The following is a 6,318-nucleotide window of genomic DNA, read 5'->3' as shown; positions in this document are numbered from 1 at the left end:
ATGCCAGGGAAAGCAAGAACAAATGGAAGAGGGAGGCAAACAGTTGGGTGGAAGTCCATCCTAAGGCTGACAGGTCTAACACTCAACAACTGGATTCTGTGATAAGTTATGTTCAATCTTTATAACCAATATACAGTAGTAGGTAGATTGCTTACGATGGGTCAGAAGTTAGCAAAACAAATGTTAGTGTGGAGAGCTTGTTAAAAAGGCAACAATCATCTTAATTTCAACTCTAAAGGTACATCTGGGGCTGCTCAGCTCATCCCTGCCCATGCTTGCATCTGCCTATCATGGCATAGGTCCCTGCACACACCATAAATTAGGTCCACCTTTCCATGCTGTAAGCTATTCACTGAACTCTAACGTCCAATGCCTGTTACACTTCACAAGCAGCTTATTTCAAGAATCTTGCATGAACAACACTGAGCGGACAAGCCCTCAAGACATACACACATGCATGCGCATAAACGCACCAAAATCACACATGGAATGCCTTTGATTCATCTAGTGCAACATTTTTCACCTACTCTAAACCAGTGCTTACTTTCTCATATCCGGGTCTGTCAGCAGTGTGGTGGAATACAGTCAAAACAACTAATAACCCTGCAGGAATTCATATTCCACAGAATCCAGAAAACTTCAGCAAAAAAGATTCACTAGTGCGCTGTACTAATACCAGTAACATTACACTGCCTCGTTCATTAATTCCACTCCAAAATAAGTATTATTCTAATAATATTACGAAAAGATTGCCCTTTACTGAACCCCTGTATACTTTCTCAGACCCCATGTATTGCAATTCTTTCACCCCGCTGCAGGCTGGGTCACCTCCAGCGAAAATCAAAAAATCTAGCTGCCAGACAAATTCATATTCGACCCCCTACTGAGAAGGTTTTGAGAAGGGAAAAACCCAGATCAAGAACAATGACAGGGCCCGCAGTGACTGATGACATGCTTAGCTTGAAATTGGTTATAGGGATAAATGCACTGCTTGTTGTGAATTGCGGTTAATTCAATTGTTTGCTAGGTCTATTGGTGCACCAGAAGGCAACGTCGAGGGTCCAACGACATTCACAATAGAACTCAAAAAAGTGGGTCTAGAGGTACTCTAGAACCATCCCTTCATGGGCACTCATGTATTTGTCTCCTATATCATAAGAAGACTTCCACTCTGAAGTTCAATTCCAATGGTAAATGTTTTAATTTCAGTCACATTTCAATAAAATTCATGATTTTCTTCAATTATTTCCAACATTTCATGGTAGTAATCAACTTATAGACATTGTCATCATGATGTATCCAATGCATTTCGGGCATGCGGTAAAATGCCCTTCGTCAGGGAAAATGACACTGTCAAAAATAATAACATATGATCAATGTTCTGATCAACTGTATGCTTAAGTAATAACAACAATAATGTGACTTTATAAGCTGTTTTATAAGCAAAAACAAGTGTTGTGTGACAAGTGCTCAGTAAGCAGTTTGTGATGGTGAAATGCATGCATTTCGAAAAAGAACGGTGAAAGGATAACTCACATGCCCGGAGTCTCCCGTGTGGGAGTACGATCTGAAATAAAATAAATGAAAGCGCAAGTCTTAAAACCTCCGTTCTTCAACAGATTACACTAGAGTAATCATCCATTAACGTGTGCTCGTAAGCACATCTACTAACCTTAAAGTTCTGAAATGCCGGTTCGGTGTGTATCCTCTCGTCGGTACGAGCTGGTACACAGTTCAGAAACATCTACGTATATTTAAAGGAGGAGTTCCGGTCATGTGACAAGAGCCACACAACAACGATGGAAGACAGACTATGTCGCGTGTATATACAGGCGTGCAATAACAATGTGCACGATTATCGTGTTCTGGCCAGAACAAAAAATAGAAGTAGTAATGATATTTACATAACACGCATCCAATTGCAAATTGTGTTGGTTGCGAAAAAATAATAAATAAATAATCAAAAAATGTGGTGTAATCAGGATTCGAACCTAAAAGGTTCAGAACAGTTGCAGGGTGTATTAGTGTGTGTAGCCATAACGGAAGCTAATGGGTAACAGAAGGTAAGTGTGAGTGTAAATGTCATATACAGAAACAACACTCAGTATTAACAGGAAAAACATCAAGAGCAATTTACGAGGGTTCATAAATAGCATGCTAGTTCTATTCTTTCATTAAGCCCCATTGGCTTCTGGGTCGACAATTTCTGTATCCAATAATTCTCTCTCATCAGTAGGAAATTTGTATTATTTCTCCCTTCAATTTTTTGAACAGTTTCCAAAATTATGAATTTAATTTGAGATATGTGATGCTTTTCTTCTGTAAAGTGCAATGCTAATGCAGATTTCGTGTTTTTTAGCCGAATGTTTGATCTGTGTTCAGTTAACCGCACTTTTATGCGTCTTTCAGTTTTTCCCACATACATTTTGCCACATGGGCACCTAATACCATATATCAAGTTGCTCGATTCGCAGGTGGCATTAACTCTCAGTTTAATTGGGTACCCTTTGGAGGGATGACAGATTGTATTGCCTCGGATCACATTGTTACAGTTACCACAATTAAGACATGGTTTAGTTCCTGTGAATTTCGTATTAGCCTGTGGTTTCTGATGTAGAATTTCTCCCAAATTTTTTGATCTAGTATATGCAAAGATCGGAGGTTGTCTGAAAGATTGTTGAAAATCCGGCTCCATGTTTAGGATTGACCAGTGTTTCATTATCGCTTGTCTGTATTTGTTGCTTGAGGTGGAGTATTTAGATACTACTACAATTCTTGTCTGTTCTGGTTTGGTTCTGGTAGTAAGTAGCTGTGTTCTTTCAATTTGTTCAATCCTCTTTCTTGAATCATCTACTAGTGATTGTGGATATCCTCTAGATGTAAATTTATTGGTCATTTCACTCAATCTGATGTTTAGAGTGTGTTCGTCTGAAGTGATCCTTTTAACTCTGGCCATCTGTGAGAATGGTAAATTTTTTATGAGATTAGGTTGGTGGAAACTTGAATATAACAGCATGTTATTTCGATCTGTTGGTTTGACATATAGATCAGTCACAAATCCCTCTGTGGTTAAAGTGACTTTCACATCCAAAAAATTCACCGTCGTGTCCGACATGGTCCATGTTAATTGAATTCTTTGATCAATACTGTTAAATTTGGTTAGTGTCTTCTGCAATTCATCTTGTGTGTTTGTCCATACTATGAAGTAGTCATCAATGTATCTAATCAGTAGTTTCAAATTTTGTGTCCATTCATTGTTGGAGAAAATGTGAAGATTTTCATACCATTCCATGAATATATTCGCATATACTGGGGCTGCTGAGTTGCCCATAGCCATGCCTGTTAGTTGTTGATACCAGGTTTCGTCAACCTTAAAATAACTATGGTACAAAATAAAGTACATCAGTTTCATCAAGAAAGTTTGAAAATCCTGGTCTAAGTCTGAATTCAGAACAGCAGATTCAATCGCTTCAATGCCCATATCATGGGGGATGCTGGTGTACAAACTACATACATCCGCTGTGCATAAAATTAATTTCTCAGTTGGATCCAACTTTAACTGTTGTATTATCTGTAGAAATTGAGATGTGTCTTTGACATACGTCCGCATTGATTGCACTATCGGTTGTAAATATCGGTCAATCAGTTGGCCAATTGGTTCATGCAAGCTCCCTCTCGTGGATACTATAGGTCGCATAGGTGGGTCATTGATGTTTTTGTGGATTTTAGGTTGCATCCGAAGTGTAGGACTTTTTGGATCGGAACTCAGTAGAAAGTTCTTTGTTCTTTCTATAATGGTCCCTTGTTTCAGTGCTTCATCTATGATATTTTTCAAATTGTTAGTGTATTCTGCTGTTGGATTCCTATCCAGTCTACTGTATGTGTTGTCATCTGAAATGTGTTCATTAACTTTTTTATTATACATTTCTGCATTCATAATGACAATCGCGCCACCTTTGTCAGCTTTTGTGAAAATAACCTTCTCATTTGAAGCTAATTTGTGTAAAGTATCAACGTCCTTTTGTGTGATATTCCTGCGTTTCGGTTTGACATGTTTAATTTTTTGATGTCTTGTTTTATTAAATTTTCAAAAAGATCCAGCGTCTTGTGACTGGTTGGAGCTTGGAACGTACTGTGTGGTCGTAAGCCAGCAAGTTGATCTTTTTCTTGAATGGGTCTATCCGGTAGTGTGTTGTCGAAGAAATGTCGCAATCTCAATTTGCGCATTAGTTTGAAGAAACTAACTTCAAGCTCCAAATTGTCAGTGGTGGTAGTTGGTATGAAAGATGTGCCTTTTTGCAATAACCCTAATTCATACGGACTAAAGTGATGATCACTGATGTTGATTACTAGGTGCTCTGTGGTAAGTTCTTTTTGGATTTCCTCTCCTTCTCTTTCTCTTTGGAGGTCATGGTTGTACTTCTCGTGGTTGGTGGATCCCTTTCTTTGTCCTTTGCCTGACCCTCTCCTGGGTCTCCTTTTTGTGCTTGGCCTTGGTCTAAAAAAGGACTAGTTTCAGTGGTTTTGCTAGTTGTTGGTTCTTCTGCAGTCGGTCTATCTTGAGGTGTAAATTGTGTCTTTCGTGGTTTTCGACTGGTGTCACTATCAGATGATGACGTTTCAGTATTAGAATTGTATGGTCGATTTCTTCGTTTTTGAGCATAAATTTCTGCCCACGTGTATACCTCTCCAAGGCGATAGTCAAGTGTATCTCTCTTAAATTTTCGAATCTTTCGTTCGTTTATTTCTTTGGTATGCCGATCTATCTGGCTCTTTATGTCGTTTAGTGTGGTAGTCAATTCGTCTTCTGACATCATCTTAGATAATTCCGTTGTAGTTTCTTCAATTTCAACACTCAGTTCTTCTAGGATCGTAGATAGTTCTTGTATTATTAAAAGAATTAAGTCTAACGAGCATTTGTTGAGAATCTCATACCAACGTTCCTGAAACTTTTTAGAATGTTTACATAGGGACGGTTTTAGTGCAATTCGCAGTCCACGTGGTATGCGTAAGTTCCGATGGTATCTGATGAGGGTACTAGCATGTAATTGTTGATTAGTTTTCCTTTTCGATAAGTATAATAATTGTCTGATACTTTGCTCTTTTGATCGTCCTGTGGTTTCCTGAGTGAGTTCTTCCCTGATCAACGAATATATTGCATCTGCATCTTTGGTTTCAAAAGTAAAGGTTGAGGCTCTGGCCTCTGTGCTTTTTGAAATGTCATCATAGTTGGCCATCTTTGTTTGTTGCGTGCTATTTATCCACAGGACACTGTGGCTACATAAACTGATTATAGGGATAAATGCACTGCTTGTTGTGAATTGCGGTTAATTCAATTGTTTGCTAGGTCTATTGGTGCACCAGAAGGCAACGTCGAGGGTCCAACGACATTCACAATAGAACTCAAAAAAGTGGGTCTAGAGGTACTCTAGAACCATCCCTTCATGGGCACTCATGTATTTGTCTCCTATATCATAAGAAGACTTCCACTCTGAAGTTCAATTCCAATGGTAAATGTTTTAATTTCAGTCACATTTCAATAAAATTCATGATTTTCTTCAATTATTTCCAACATTTCATGGTAGTAATCAACTTATAGACATTGTCATCATGATGTATCCAATGCATTTCGGGCATGCGGTAAAATGCCCTTCGTCAGGGAAAATGACACTGTCAAAAATAATAACATATGATCAATGTTCTGATCAACTGTATGCTTAAGTAATAACAACAATAATGTGACTTTATAAGCTGTTTTATAAGCAAAAACAAGTGTTGTGTGACAAGTGCTCAGTAAGCAGTTTGTGATGGTGAAATGCATGCATTTCGAAAAAGAACGGTGAAAGGATAACTCACATGCCCGGAGTCTCCCGTGTGGGAGTACGATCTGAAATAAAATAAATGAAAGCGCAAGTCTTAAAACCTCCGTTCTTCAACAGATTACACTAGAGTAATCATCCATTAACGTGTGCTCGTAAGCACATCTACTAACCTTAAAGTTCTGAAATGCCGGTTCGGTGTGTATCCTCTCGTCGGTACGAGCTGGTACACAGTTCAGAAACATCTACGTATATTTAAAGGAGGAGTTCCGGTCATGTGACAAGAGCCACACAACAACGATGGAAGACAGACTATGTCGCGTGTATATACAGGCGTGCAATAACAATGTGCACGATTATCGTGTTCTGGCCAGAACAAAAAATAGAAGTAGTAATGATATTTACATAACACGCATCCAATTGCAAATTGTGTTGGTTGCGAAAAAATAATAAATAAATAATCAAAAAATGTGGTGTAATCAGGATTCGAACCTAAAAG

General features: G+C 38.4%; 2 long non-coding RNA genes across 2 annotated transcripts; both read right to left on the bottom strand.

The window, feature by feature from the left end:
* Positions 1-1,189: 1,189 nt before the first annotated feature.
* Positions 1,190-1,729, bottom strand: LOC144827423 (uncharacterized). Its single transcript, XR_013610180.1, has 3 exons — positions 1,673-1,729; positions 1,537-1,567; positions 1,190-1,350 (listed from the first exon to the last, which is right to left on the bottom strand). It is a non-coding gene; the product is annotated as an uncharacterized LOC144827423 (long non-coding RNA).
* Positions 1,730-5,509: 3,780 nt separating this feature from the next.
* Positions 5,510-6,049, bottom strand: LOC144827422 (uncharacterized). Its single transcript, XR_013610179.1, has 3 exons — positions 5,993-6,049; positions 5,857-5,887; positions 5,510-5,670 (listed from the first exon to the last, which is right to left on the bottom strand). It is a non-coding gene; the product is annotated as an uncharacterized LOC144827422 (long non-coding RNA).
* Between the last annotated feature and the right edge of the window lie 269 nt (positions 6,050-6,318).

The sequence above is a fragment of the Lissotriton helveticus genome, chromosome 4_1, assembly GCF_964261635.1.
Source record: "Lissotriton helveticus chromosome 4_1, aLisHel1.1, whole genome shotgun sequence".
Taxonomy (NCBI): Eukaryota; Metazoa; Chordata; class Amphibia; order Caudata; family Salamandridae; genus Lissotriton; species Lissotriton helveticus.
This window is presented reverse-complemented; position numbering and strand designations above follow the sequence as displayed.